General features: G+C 40.3%; 1 protein-coding gene across 3 annotated transcripts in view; it reads left to right on the top strand.

The window, feature by feature from the left end:
- Positions 1-12,087, top strand: part of PRKAG2 (protein kinase AMP-activated non-catalytic subunit gamma 2) — a 321,755-nt gene that overhangs the window by 112,286 nt on the left and 197,382 nt on the right. The window lies entirely within an intron of this gene.

The raw sequence follows: 12,087 nt of genomic DNA, 5'->3' as shown, positions 1-12,087 counted from the left end.
ATTGCAGTGGCTGTGGCACTATAAGTCTACAGCCCCTTATAGGGTACACATGTTATGCTGATACCTGTAGATCTACAGCTTATAAGGAGCTTAGGTTACCTCTCTTTATTTTACAAAAAAAAAAACAGATACTGTATACCTTTAGCATACATAGGAGAAGGTGCACTGCAAACTCTGTGCCGACCGAGCGGCAAGTGGATATAGTGTATTTGTTCTTTATTTTGTTCAGGGACGTTTGAACAATATCGTTTCCGATGGAGAATTTCGCATTGCATTCCATATAAAGCAACAGTGTTACTGTATACAAGCTGATGCAATGTTAAAAGCCAATTGCATCATATGAGAGCCTATTGTAATAGGACTGGTCACTATCATTCATCAGAAAAAGTGGATCGATTTTTTTGGGTAATATACCCATAATTCTAAAAGTGCTAAATGTTATAAAAACTAAATTATTGCTTTTTTCCTTGATCATTTAAATGAAAGAAAGAATAAACTATTGAGAATTTGCTCCTGCTATCACCGTGAGACCTAAACAGCTTAAAGGGAGTCTGTAACCAGATGTCCGTATTGAACTAACAACAGGTTATTATAGATTAGGCTAACCTGATTCTGACATGTATTATGTCTTTCGTTAGAGTGCCTCCTTTGAAGAGAAAAAGCTTTTATTACATTTATGCAAATTAGCATTTTGAAGCAACGAGGGCGCCACCATTGCTCCAAAATGCTTTTTCGTCATTCCCCAGGTCAACCCCTCCCTCCCTGCTTACTTTGATTGACAGGGGCCAGGCAGCGTACTAGATGTGTTCGCGCCTGGCCCCGTAGTGTAGTGAATGTGAGCGCGTCCCTACACCCTAATCGGCGCATGCGCAGTAGGGTTGAACTGGCGAATGATGAGAGAGCATTTTGGAGCAACGGTGACGCCCTCGTTGCTCCAAAACGCTCATTTGCATAAATGTAATAAAATCTTTTTCTCTTCAAAGGAGGCACTCTGTGGAAAGACATAATACACGTCAGAATCTGGTCAGCCTAATATATAATAACCTGTTGGTAGTTCAATACGGATATCTGGTGACAGACTCCCTTTAAAAAAGAGGAAAAGGAGATAGACACTGGAAATTAAGATTATTGAGCTAATGAAATTTAAGCCTTTGGTCCTCAACTTGTGACATAGAGACTCCCTGGCACCTCGTCTGTTGGTCAGTGGGTAAATATCATGGCAATTGTTATAGCAAACCATATGTGAAAATGAAATAACTGAAATAAAAGAGTCAACGCAGCCGTCTAGCAGGAAATTTTTGAGCACTTCATGCTACCCTCTGCTGACAAGGTTTATGGAGATGCTGATTTCATTTTCCAGTAGGACTTGGCACCTGCCCACACTGCCAAAAGCACCAATACCTGGTTTAATAACCACAGTATCACTGCGCTTGATTGGCCAGCAAACTCGCCTGACCTAAACCTCATAGAGAATCTATGGGGTATTGTCAAGAGGAAGATGAGGGATACCAGACCCAACAATGCAGACGAGCTGAAGGCCGCTATCAAAGCAACCTGGGCTTCCATAACACCTAAGCCACAGGCTGATCGCCTCCATGCCACGCCGCATCCATAATACCTCAGCAGTGCCACAGGCTGATCACCTCCATGCCACGCCACATTGATAACACCTCAGCAGTGCCACAGGCTGATCACCTCCATGCCACGCCACATTGATAACACCTCATTAGTGCTACAGGCTGATCACCTCCATGCCACGCCACATTGATAACACCTCAGCAGTACCACAGGCTGATCGCCTCCATGCCACGCCACATTGATAACACCTCAGCAGTGCCACAGGCTGATCACCTCCATGCCACGCCGCATTGATAACACCTCAGCAGTGCCACAGGCTGATCGCCTCCATGCCACGCCGCATTGATGCAGTAATTCATGCAAAAGGAGCCCCGACCAAGTATTGAGTGCATATACTGTACATACTGTTCAGTAGGCCAACATTTCGGTATTAAAAATATTTTTTGAAATTGGGCTTATATAATATTCAAATTTTCTGAGACATTACTTTTTGGGTTTTCATTAACTGTTAGCCATAATCATCAACATTAAAAGAAAAAAATGCTGTAAATAGATCACCCTGTGTGTAATGAATTCATATAATATATGAGTTTCACTTATTGAATTGAATTACTGAAATAGATTAACTTTTTGATGATATTCTAATTAATTGAGAAGGACTAGTATGTATATATATATATATATATTCCCTTCATATGTCCAGATTTTAGATGGATAGTTACCTGCTCTGGATCTTGAGGGATGCTGCAGGTGATTGAAACTCCTCCATCTGCCGTCCTCTATTTTCCCACAAGTCCTGCTGCTGTTAGGAGTGATTCTGTTGATAACAGTATTTAAATGTAGAGTACTACTTACATAGGCTCCAGCAATCCATAGCATCTTCAAGAGTGGTTTTCTTTTCTTCTCCTAACTGAACACCCAATGAATGACATACTGATTATATGATAAAACCTTAGTTTTCTCTTAAACCTCTTTTTATGGACAAGATTTCTATGCATGCAGAATCATCACAGAGAATAATGGATGGTCACAATCCAAAATACAAACCAGCAACAATACTATGCAATTTCCAAGCATGTAGGTTACATAGGAGACGTCAAGAAAATGTGTATCAGTACAGTGATAGAAAGAGATGAATTGTTGTGCTGATGTGGATAGTGAGGTATAAAGTAGGTGAAGATGTATTAATTTTTATTATACATTATTTTTTCAGACGGAAGTAGTTATAAGATAACCCCAGTAACAAGGTAGCCACATTGTGGAAGATTTATCAGTATTGTATTAGGATGCATCAATTAACCATAAATCAAAAATGTAGCAAACAAATGGAGACAAATTTCTCAAACTGGTCCATGTGGCACAATGAATTTGGCACAACTCGTAAGGCATGTTAGACACTTTTCTTTAAATTGCACCATCATATGGCACAAAAAATGGGACGCATCTTTTAAAAATTTGCCAGATTTTATGACTTCTCTTAGCCATGCAAGATTTCTCGACACTTTTCAAGTTTTCTTGCTAAGTCATTGAATTGCTGGACTCCAATAAAAGAATGCTCTGTTTATGTTTAACTTATGAAACAACTATGTCTACATATAATAATAATTTTGATATATATAGCATACCTCCCAACTTTCAAGTATGACAAAGAGGGACAACCGATCCAGTGCGCGCAGCTTGGCAATTTTTTTTCTTTTAAACCACGCCTCTAATCCAACCCAATCCCTACCCATACACACCTGATTCAGCTCACACAGTATCATGCTCCCATAGTGCCTTCCACACACTATAATACCAAATAGCTGCCCCACACAGTATAATGCCCTCTACCTGCCACCATACAGTATAATGCCCCATTGATGCACTCATACAGTATAAAGTCAACACAGATGCCCCCATACAGTATAATGGCCACACAGATTCTCCCATGCAGTATAATGCCCATACAGTTGCCCCCATGCAGTATAATGCCCCAACAAATTCCCACATACAGAATAATGCCCCCATAGCTGCTCCCATACAGTATAATGTCCCCTTAGCTGCCCCTAGTGCTAGTGCCCTTGTAGCTAGTAACACAGTGCCCATGTAGATAGTGCCAGTGTCCCCTGTATAGTGCCACAGTGTCCATTTCGATAGTGCCAAACCCCCCTTGAAGATAGCACCACCCCCCTGTAGATAGTGGCATTGGGACTCCCTCTAGGAGCGGAATCCCCAGCCAGAGCATAGGCCAGGGATTCCGCTCCTAGAGGGAATTCCTGATGTCACTGTCCATATATGGACAGTGACGTCAGTGGCTACTCCTTGAGTGGAATCCCCATTGCCGACTCTGGCTGGGGATTCCACTCCAGGAGGAGCCACTGACGTCAATGTCCATATATGGATAGTGACCTCAGGGGTTTCCTCTAGGAGCTGAATCCCCGGCCAGATCATCGGCAACGGAGATTCCGCTCAAGGAGTAGCCACTAATTCTGAAGCAGGGAACCATCAGCCTCCTGCTTCAGAATTAGTTCAGAGCGGAGGAGCAGATGGGGCTCCTCCGCTCACCGAGGATTCCCTGGGCACAGCGCTACATTAAGCACTGTGCTGGGGGAAGCCCTTGACGGTATTGTCCATATATGGACATTGATGTCAGCGGCTACTCCTTGAATGGAATCCCCATTGCCGACTCTTGCTGGGGATTCCGCTCCAGGAGTAGCCACTGATGTCACTGTCCGTATATGGACAGTAACGTCAAGGGCTTCCCTGAGCACAGCTCTTAAATTAGCGATGTGCCCGGGGAGTCCTCGGTGAGCGGAGGAGCTCCCTCTGCTCATCCACTATGAACTCATTCTGAGGCAGGGAGCTGATGGTTCCCTGCTTCAGAATCAGTTTGACAGCGGGACATACCCCGGGACGCCTGGGACAGCGGGACACTGCCTGGAAACCGGGACAGTCCCACTGAATCCGGGACGGTTGGGAGGTATGATATAGCGCCAACACGTTCCTCACATCTATGACTGAATTTGGCATTGTATCGCAATAGATAGTTAGAATATTAATAGGGTTGTCTCGCTAAGGAATCCCCTTTCCGTATCTCTTGTAAGGGCATCTGGACATCATAAAGGGGGGCCCTTGCCTTGGACACCAGTCTATAAAGAAAAGTGGAGAGCCACATTTAAAGAGCAGCTGTCCCTTTGGTGGTCCAAGCTTGACCATGCATCAAAAGGCTTGGCAATTCATTTTATTGTCTCCATTAATAGCTACGGGTTAAATATGGCTGGACGCAGATCTGGGGTTTCTGAAGCCATACCCATGGCAATGTTACATAGTTACATAGTTAGTACGGTTGAATAAAAGACATATGTCCACCAAGAGATGGGAAAAAGGGAAGGAATGAAACAAAAATTCTACACATTGACATAATTCTAGGAAATGATCTAAGCCTTTTTTAAAGCCATTTACTGTCCCTGCTGTGACCAGCTCCTGCGGTTGGCTATTCCAAAGATTCACAGTTCTCACAGTAAAGAAAACTTGTCGCCTCTGGAGATTGAACCTGTTTTTCTCCAGATGGAGGGAGTGCCTCCTTGTCTTTTTTTTAGGGGTTTTTACATGAAACAGGTTTTCACTATATTTCTTGTATGGGCCATTCATATATTTATATAAGTTAATCATGTCGTTGTTGTCCCCCTTAGTCGTCTCTTTTCAAGAATAAATAGTTTTAATTCTTTTGTTGGTAGAATTCTTTGCCTTGGTGTTATATCTCTAATTTAATGTCTATTTAATTGAAAGTCTATTCAGATACACAATTTCTAGGAGTTTCTCTTTGTGAATCTAACTCTGCAGTGATGAATCACAGTCCATGTGTGTGTGTTTGGAATGATCAAGCATATTTTCTGTGCTTGTGATGAATAATCTGTTATTATGACGCCTACAGAGATGAAAACCTTTTATTTCTTTTAACTTATCATATGATTCATACTAGAAAAGTAATGCAAAATAAGTTTGGAACCTAATGAAGGTCAGACTTTTATGAACTGGAGCAGCACAATATTTGATGACAACTTATACTCGGCTGGCCCTGAAGTGCGGTTTGCTGCAGATTATTGTCTTTGATTTTTAAGCGGTTCTTTGGAACGTGCAGTAAACTTGTTTTTCTCTGGTGTTTTTGTCCTTGTTTTGATAATTTTGAGATCTATTTATTCTGAATGGTATGAACCAAAACAAAGGAACACCTATTGACTTGTGACCAGAGATTCTGCCTTTTCACCTTTGTGATGTCACTGTGTGCACTCATGGCCGGTTATAAAATGTGGATAATCAAGAAACACATGAATTGATGTGTTTTTAATAGAGCATTTTGACACTTTTTTAGCCTTTGTTACATCTCCAACATGTCATTAGGCATTGCTGTCAGCAGATTCTGTTGTTTTCAATAGGATTCACTAACAATTCAATAAATCCCTGGCTTTCAGGTACCCTCCACGTTTGTTCTTGGAAAGAAAAGTAAAATTGGGAATTTGAAATTTTTATTTTCAATTCTGTTGTATTTCCCACTAATATAAGATACTCTGAAGGTGTATTGTAGTACCAGAACCCCTGCCTTCATAGAATCACATGGAAGTTAGTCTGAGCTCATAATGTATTATAAAATTAATCTGTGGTTTTAAATGCAGGCTAATTTTTATGCTGGGAAAACCAGAATGTGTATGGTTGTATAAAACATGAATCACACACTGAAGAGCAGCGCAGTTTACAACTAACTTCACTTATTATTTATTTAAAGGGGTTGTACAGGATTAGAAAAACATGGCTGCTTTTTTTCCAGAAACAGTGCCACACCTGTCCATGGGTTGTGTCTGGAATTGCAGCACTGTTCCATTAAAGTGAAAAGGGCTGAGCTGTAATACCTCACATAACCTGTGCACAGGTCTGTCACTGTTTATTGGAAGAAAGCAACCATATTTTTATAATCCTGTTCAACCTCTTTAACCCCTTAGTGACCACTAATACGCCTTTTCACGTGATTCACTACTGGGCTTTAGGCTAGGCTGACGCCTTTTCACGTCAGCCTAGTCTAAGTCCTGCACGGGTCTCCCGTGCAGGCAGGAGCCGGGGCTCTGCTCTCTGATGACAGCTGAGCTCCTGCTCCAACGCCCGCGATCGAAGTTTACTTCGATCGCGGCCGTTTAACCCGTTAAATGCTGCTGTCAATAGCGACCGCGGCATTTAACTTTGTTTACAGAGGGAGTGCGCTCCCTCTGTCACCCATCGACGGCCCGCGAATGAAATCGCGGGTCTCCGATGGGGTGTCATGGCAGCCGGGGGACTGATAAAAGCCCCCAGGTCTGCCCTGAACATATGCCTGTTAGGACGCGCCGGAGGCACGTCCTAACAGATTGCCTGTCAGATTTACACTGACAGGCAATAATGCTCTGGTATACGAAGTATACCAGAGCATTATAGCAGCGATCGGAATATCGCACAGTAAAGTCCCCTAGTGGGACTAATAAAATCAGTCATCAAAGTGAAATAAAGATTATTAATAAAAAGTACAGTAAAAAAATAAATAAAACCATTTTTTTCCATAAAAAGTGGTTTTATTTAGTAAAAGTGTAAAAAAAAAAAAAAGTACACATATGTGGTATCGCCGCGACCGTAATGACTCCATTAATAAAGTTAATATGTAATTTAAACCGCAAAGTGAACACCGTAAAAAAAAAAACGACAAAAACTATGGCGAAATTGCAATTTTTTTCCATTGCCCCCCAAAAAAGTCATAATAAAAATGAATCAATAAGTCCCATGTACCCCAAAACAGTACCATTCAAAACTACGTCTTGTCCCGCAGAAAACAAGCCCAAAAAATCACTACATTGATGGAAAAATAAAAAAATTACGGCTCTTGGAAAGCGACGATGCAAAAACAAATAATTTTAGTTCAAAAGTGTTTTTATTGTGCAAAAGTCAGAACCGATAAAAACACAGGGACATATACAAAAACACCGACAAAGGCCATACTTGCAAATGGACACAGCCAGGCCAGAAATGCTGATGAAAGGGCGAGCAGGTGCTTTAAATAATAATAGCCACTCCCACTAGTCTTGAGGGGAGTGGTGTGTGGTGCATGGGATGTGTAGTAAGAAATAATAAATGAATAGTGTGTGTGCAAGTGTAATACTATAAGTGAAATATAGGGGGCAGTAATAAATGAAGTGCCTCAATAGAAATAAATGGATAATGGGGTGCAAGTGAGTGAAACATGGAGGGATAGTGTGTACGTCATGAGGCACAACGTGTATAGCCAGGTAGAAGCCTATTTGTGACGCCTTGATAATTCATAGAGCGGGCTACCCTGCTTGCTATGCCAAACAACAACACACCATGCTCTCCCAGCATCAAAGACCCGGCTGTGTCCAAGAGAAGCGAATATACATAATAATGAAAAATACCTGGGGTATTGGTAATCATTTTGGCCAAAAGGACGCAAGCTCGCAATCCACGACAAGGATCCCCAGACTTGCGAGTCCCTAACTCCTAAACTGGAACAGAACGTTCCTGATGCACAAACAGAACCGATAAAAACACAGGGACATATACAAAAAGTGCAAAAGTCGTAAAACATAAAAAAAACCTCCACATATGTGGTATCGCCGTAATCGTACCGACCCATAGAATAAAGGTCACATGTTAATTACGTCGCACAGTGAACGGCGTCAATTTAAAAACGCATAGAACAATGGCGGAATTTCAGTTTTTTTTTATAATCCCCCCCAAAAAGGTTAATAAAAGTTAATATAAAATTATATGTACCCAAAAATGGTGCCATTAAAAAGCACAACTAATCCCGCAAAAAACAAGTCCTCATACAGCTATGTAGACGAAAAAATAAAAACGTTATAGCTCTTTGAATGCGACTATAGAAAAACGAATAAAATAGCTTGGTCATTAAGGCCTAAAATGGGCTGGTCACTAAGGGGTTAACAGTGCAGTGCACTTTGCCCATGTCACAGATGAAAAACAAATGCTGCATGGGCGGAGCACCAAAATAATTCTAGTTATTTAATTGGCAATGTGCTCTATTTGTCACAGATGAAAAAAAAAATATTTGAATGCTGTGTGTCAAGCAATTTTGGATACTCAAAATGTTTATTTGGCAGTTGGCTCTGCCAGTTCAACAGAAGGTAAAAAAAAAAAACCTGGAAAGCACACTAGCAGGTTCAAAATCCAGACTAGCAAAAAGGCTTCCAAGAAGCAAAGTGTCAAGTAGCAGAAGGCAAATTCTAATGAATCTACTGTGGCACACTGGCACTTATTGACTGAGCTGAACCTTCTTCAGGTCCCTTTCCACAATGGTAAAGGCACTAACCAATGCTGCACTGACATGCAGGAGGCTTGTGTCATGCTTCCCATTATGTGACAACACTCCTGATTGGGTTTTTGGTTTCACAATTTTCTTAGATGAAAATAAGTGCTTCTGATTCTCATATGCCCTTTGTCACAGCTTAATTCTTGAGCCAAAACCTACTTATTTTTTAAGCACAGAGTGAATTGTATCCTTTTTTTGAGAAGATACACTGTCTGCATACAAAATGTCAGTTAATGTATTAAAAAAAATTATTAGTCTCTATTCTGATCCCACAATTGTTTTTGTTAATTAAAAAACGGATAGGCTTTTGTTTATTTCTAATTATATATAAACAACATTCTAAAATAGAAAAAAAAAGTATGATTATCCCACCATGAGACAGGCATAGGAAGTATATACGGTCCCCACAGTAGTTCCTTACCAGTGACAGCCACAATGGCCCCTAACTTTGAGAGTCACAGTGCCCTATAACGGTCTTAGGTTAGATGGTGTCCTGTATATGATTGTTTTGGCGCCCCCACCACCTGCAGGTGGGAGAAAAAAAACATAACTCTAAGCAGTAGTGTCATCCCTCTCATGGTATCCTCTCCGCCACAGGTATAATTTCTCCCTCTTCCAGGCATAATCCCCCCAGGTATAATTTTTTCCCCAGCCCGGTATCATTTCTCCACCAGTTATAATTTCTCCCCTAAGACCAGGCCTCTCCATAACAGTCACAGTACTCTAATAACATTTATACATGCAGTGCCTCCATAACAGTGCTATACATAGTTATCTCGATAAGTGTCAGACACAGTGTCTCCATAAGTAGCAGCCGGCATAGCACGCTACGGGGACACCACATCAATAGATACAAATGCTAATCCAGTAGCTCTGAGTTTTGGACACTTTGAGCCAGTTTCAGTAAAGTTTAAACTCTTAGCATCTGGCTTTGTAGTCAGATATACTGCCATGGTGTCTCCCAGGATGTCTTCATATCACATGTGACAATGGAACACCTGAAGCTCAGAGAATTTCTAATATTTGCCCTGTTTTTTCCCTTCAGAGGAAAAAATTGGTATTGCTTGTTTGGGCCTTACAGCAAACTAAATTGGCACTGTACCACAATATCTGTCAACTTTGAGTCTTATTATAGACTTTTGTGACCACATTGATTATTGATATATTATGGTGTATAGTGAGTGTGTGCACTAGAAAGGGATTTCTACAATTGTATTTATAGTGGATTATTTTTCCAAAATCCTTACTCACAAAAGAACAGAATAGATCTGAAGTCATAGCATGTACAGACTAAATTTAGAAGCGATTTCTGCTCGTTCCTCGTGTAGTGTTTCTTTTTGTAATAGCAGTATTTTGCTGAAGGCCACGTACAACAAACATGTTTTATCTGAAAATTCCTGTTGCATGTTTATATTACGCGTGCCAGCCGCAGCAGTGTTTGTGCGTAGAGACAAAAAACAATGAAGGCCAACAACAAACATATTAGTGAGAGTTTACAGCAAATATTATAGTGAGAGTTGTTGAACTTAGGCAGAGAGGTCATCATGCAAATTCTCATGTTATTTTCCTATACCAGTAGTTTCTTCCACACCACATCTTGACAGTAATAAACAATTCATATTTTTAGAATCGGTTTCATTCACCAAGTTTTTTTTACTTGATAACATTTCTTTCCTACTAACCCGCAATCATTTTACCCACTCAATACAATTTTTTCAACACAAATCTTTTGACCAAAGTGTTATATTTTCAGTATCTTCAATAGGTTGACGACATCTTTTATGGATGCGGATTTAAACAAATATTTTTAACTTCAGTTTTACAGTCCTTCATTCATTTCTTGTATTTCAATATTTTTGAGGAATATGATTAGAAATCTAAAAAAAATACTTTTCTATAGAGTAGGGGGGGATCATCTGCTAAACACTTCTAGCACTGCTAATCTCCATTGGAAATAATGGAATAGGACAGGTTTCATCCAATCTTTTCAATCTATGTTCCCCCTCCCCTTCCCAACATAAACTGTTGAGGAATTGTCAGAAACCTCCATGTCTGCAAATCTTGTCCAAATCCAAGATTCGTGATTGCTATTGGCTTATATGGGAGTCCATACATAAAGATTTTTGCCAACATCCAAGTAAACATTTCTATTTTTAAATGATCAAGATCATTTGGCCCTAATTATTAAATGGCACAAATAAAACATTATCCAAGCGGATTTGGGTTATTTGAGGGCCTGTTCACATCACCATTCGTTTTCCGTTCCGGGGTTCCGCCGGAGGTTTCCGTCGGGTGAACCCCGCAACGGAAAGTGAAAGTGAAACCACATCTTCCATTTCAGTCACAATTGATATCAATGGTGACGGAAACATCGCTAATAGTTTCCGTTCGTCACCATTCCGGCAGGTTTCCGGTTTTCCGACGGAATCAATAGTGCAGTCGACTCTGCTATTGATAGCAATGGTGACTGAAACGGAAGCTGTGGCTTCACTTTCCGTTGCGGGGTTCACCTGACGGAAACCTACGATGGAACTCCGGAACGGAAAGCGAACGGTGATGTGAACAGGCCCTAAATCACAATATTGTGTAATCTGTGATCAGAAAATATTTTTGATGGAAATAAGATGGATTTATTTTTTTGTTAAGGGACTTTTCCTGTAAAAAAAAATTGTCCCCACTTTTCAAAATATCCTCATGTACGGAAAGCACAGGCAATAATCCCAGTTATCAAAATGTTTATCTGATTGAGGCCCAAGTATGTGTCATCAGATTATGATTTATAATTCCAATCAAGTTTTGTGTTAAACATATTTTTAAATAATTTTTTTGTGATGCTTTTCTTTTATTTACAGTGTCACTATATTTAATTTAGAAAAAAAACTAAAATCTTGCAGTTTTTACTCTGGCCACTGAGTCTCATAATAGACTGACACTTCCTGTTCTGTAGAGAACCCTTCTCTGCAGTTATCTCATTATCAATGCAGGCAGAATTACAGTTACAGGCAACGGCTATATACTGTGTGTGTGTGTATATATATATATATATATATATATATATATATATATATATATATATATATATGTATGTATGTATAACACATATTCACACCATTTACAAAAAATGATGGTCACAGCTCCCTTCCTCACCCTCCCTGCACAGTGAC

This window comes from Rhinoderma darwinii, chromosome 5 (genome assembly GCF_050947455.1).
Source record: "Rhinoderma darwinii isolate aRhiDar2 chromosome 5, aRhiDar2.hap1, whole genome shotgun sequence".
Lineage (NCBI taxonomy): Eukaryota > Metazoa > Chordata > Amphibia > Anura > Rhinodermatidae > Rhinoderma > Rhinoderma darwinii.
Note: the sequence above shows the minus strand (reverse complement) of the source record. Positions and strands in the feature narration are given on the sequence as shown.